General features: G+C 49.1%; 1 pseudogene; it reads left to right on the top strand.

The window, feature by feature from the left end:
- Positions 1-1,692: 1,692 nt before the first annotated feature.
- LOC123041200 (50S ribosomal protein L18-like) lies at positions 1,693-2,737 on the top strand (annotated as a pseudogene).
- Positions 2,738-2,963: the final 226 nt, after the last annotated feature.

Here is a 2,963-nt window from a genome sequence, read left to right as displayed (position 1 = left end):
CCCCGCCGCCACGCCCCGCCGCCGGCGACCTTCACCGCCGGACCTCCGGCCGCTCCGACGCCTCGCCCCTCTCCCTTCTCCTCCTTCCTCTCAGTCTCCTCTCACCTCTCTCCCTATTTCTCGCCGAACATGGACCTCCAGGAGGGCCATGGCGCCACCGGCCCTCAATCTTGCCAGATCCGGCCGCATCCACGCCAAATCCGCCATAAATGGATCCACCCCGGCCAGATCTGCCCGGATCCGACCGGGCCCCGCCATCGTTGCCACCGGAGCGCCGCCCCGCTCGACCTGCAGCGCCGCTGCTGCCTGTCCCAGCCCACGTCTGCACGAGGACGACGCTCGTCCCGCTCGCTCGCAGCACTCGCTCCGGGCTGCCGCCCCAGCCGGCCCGGCATCAAGCCAAGACCCAGCCCAAGCCACATCTTCTGCCGCGCTGTCACCGACCACCCGTGGCACCACCTTGAGATCAGCCCCGACGCCACGACCGAGCTCCCCCGTGCTCGACGGGCACCCGCAGTCCTAAATTTGGCTGGTTCAAATTAAGTTGGAAGAAAAGGAAGGGGAGACGCGCAGGAGGAGCTCGCCGGCAGCAGCGCTTGCCCCGGGCGTGGGGGTGATCAGCCGATGCGGTTGTGCCGATGGGCGCCGGTGGCTGGAAGAGGTACAGAGGAGAAGGGATGCAAGAGGGAGAGAGATGATAGGAAGGGGAGGGCTAGCGGGCTTGTGAAGGTCGACGACAGCGAAGTTGATGCTCGTGCCGTGGGGGAAGCGGATCTTGGCTGGGGAAGGGAGGAAGAGGAGTGGCGGTTGCACCCGGTGCGGCGGCGAGGGGAAGTAAGCGCGAGGTCGGAGGCGCGGGAGCATGGGAGGTCGCTCCCTGGGCGGGTTCGATCTTTGGCTCTGCAGCAGTTAATTTGATATAGCCCGAAATTTAAGTATCACTAATTGTTATATTTAGCTCTGCACGTTTGATCCAGTTTCTGCATACCTGATCTCCATTTTTTATTTGAAAAATCTTGAGCTGGAAATCGTTTGATGCCATGTGTACTGGTAAACTGAAATATGTAGAGCCATATTCGGTATCGATGTTTATAGGAGCCTAGCATTGTTGGGGCATAGGAAGTTCTAGCTTCACTCAGTGACGATCCTTTCCAGCTTCGGGTTCCCGCTTCAATGTTGTGAAGCACTCTGAAAAACTTTGAGTTCTTTCTCGGACAAGTCGCTCTGTTTCTGCCTCCTGAATGCATAAATTTCCTTAGTCGTTAGATATTGCCACTCTAGATAATTTGGATGGAATATGAATTTCATGGTGTGATATCCTATCATATTGCTGAAGCTGATCGGTATCAAACTGTCTGATCATCGTACCTGAAAGACAGTGTGATTAAGCTTCCTCTCACTGAACCTACTAAATTTGCTGTTGGTTTGTTTGGCGCTAAGTATTCTGAATCAAGGTTGGCAACTTTGTTTGATAGTTTTCTTTATGTCAATTGAGTCGCTGCTTCTGCTTTATCTGTAAAAAAATGCATACCAACTAGAACACTACTCACATAGCTACATTGCCCAGGCTATTTGGGCCTAAATTAACCGCATCATTTCCTGTTCATGATGTCACAGTGCCCAAATTAGTATATTCCCACAGGTAACTATTCCTTTGGCGACTCCCAGTGTACCTCCTTTCCTTTCCAGCATAGGCCAGAACATGGGCAACCAAAACAATATCCAGTATTTTGCCAAGCCAATTTTTTTGTATCTTTTGGGTTGCGCTCAAACCAAACACACCTAGGATGCAACTGTGCAGATCAAGATTCTTTACCTATTATTAGCTAAATTAGGAGTATTGTGTATAAGCAAAAGGTTATGGGAGTTTCTTGGTATAACTCCTTGTCACAATGGTGTGGTTGCAAAGCTAATTCAGTATCATGTAATCTACTTAGCAGGCAACCATTTTTATGGAAACTTAGCAGGCAACTTTACTTAGATTGTACAACCAATATTCATTTCATTTTCCTTAATAAGATCATTACTTTTTCATGCACTGCCTCTCCCCCATATGCCAGCAGCAAGAATTTGTTTTATGCATTGTTTAGCATTTGCATTAATATTGTATTCCCCAGTGCTTTTTGTATCCCGATTTTTAACATCGACTGCTGATAAATCAAAACTGGTGTATAGATTGTTGGTTTGTCACTATGTGCACAGGGTTATGATTGGGTAATTGAAATGTTATTCACATTGTCAATTGACTAATATGTGCTACTTGTTACCTTGCTACAGAGAAACCAGCGACAATGGTGATCCCTCCACCAGACAGGGCAGCTAGAATCGTCAGTTTTCTCAAGCCCAACCTTTTGAGGATGGATTTCTCGAACAAGTTTGTGACCGCCCAGGTGATCCACACCCCAACAACAACTGTCCCGTGTTCTGCGAGCTCACAGGAGAAGCTGCTGAGATCGCACATGTAGTCGACCGGCGACGTCTCTGCCGCCGCAAAGATTGGAAAGTTGTTGGGCGAGCACCTGCTGCTCAAGTAGATACCTGCCGTGTCCATCCACATGAAGAGAGAGCAGAAGTACCATGGGAAAGTCACGGCTGTTATAGATTCTGTCGGAGAAGCTGGTGTCAAGTTGTTGTGATGGTGAAAACATAGAGCTCGGCTTAGCATTTGCGCAGTCTTCGCTGTATTTCTGATGTTTGGACTGATTCACAACCACTTTTGTGTTTATGAATTCGGCGCTAAACAAACGCTGTCCGGGACCCACGTTAATAAAAGAACTGTGTTGTAGGGACTCAGCCTGATAATATGTTGTAGCACTTGAATCAATAGCCTGTGCCTGTTATTGTTCTCCTTTCCAAAATCCAATGGAGATTAGGGCTGGAAATATTCCGGCTCCTGGTTGTTTCTGATACGAAATTTGGTATTCGTTTTTATTTTGCAGGTGAAAAAAATGAAATACCAAATT

The sequence above is a fragment of the Triticum aestivum genome, chromosome 2B (assembly GCF_018294505.1).
Source record: "Triticum aestivum cultivar Chinese Spring chromosome 2B, IWGSC CS RefSeq v2.1, whole genome shotgun sequence".
Taxonomy (NCBI): Eukaryota; Viridiplantae; Streptophyta; class Magnoliopsida; order Poales; family Poaceae; genus Triticum; species Triticum aestivum.
This window is presented reverse-complemented; position numbering and strand designations above follow the sequence as displayed.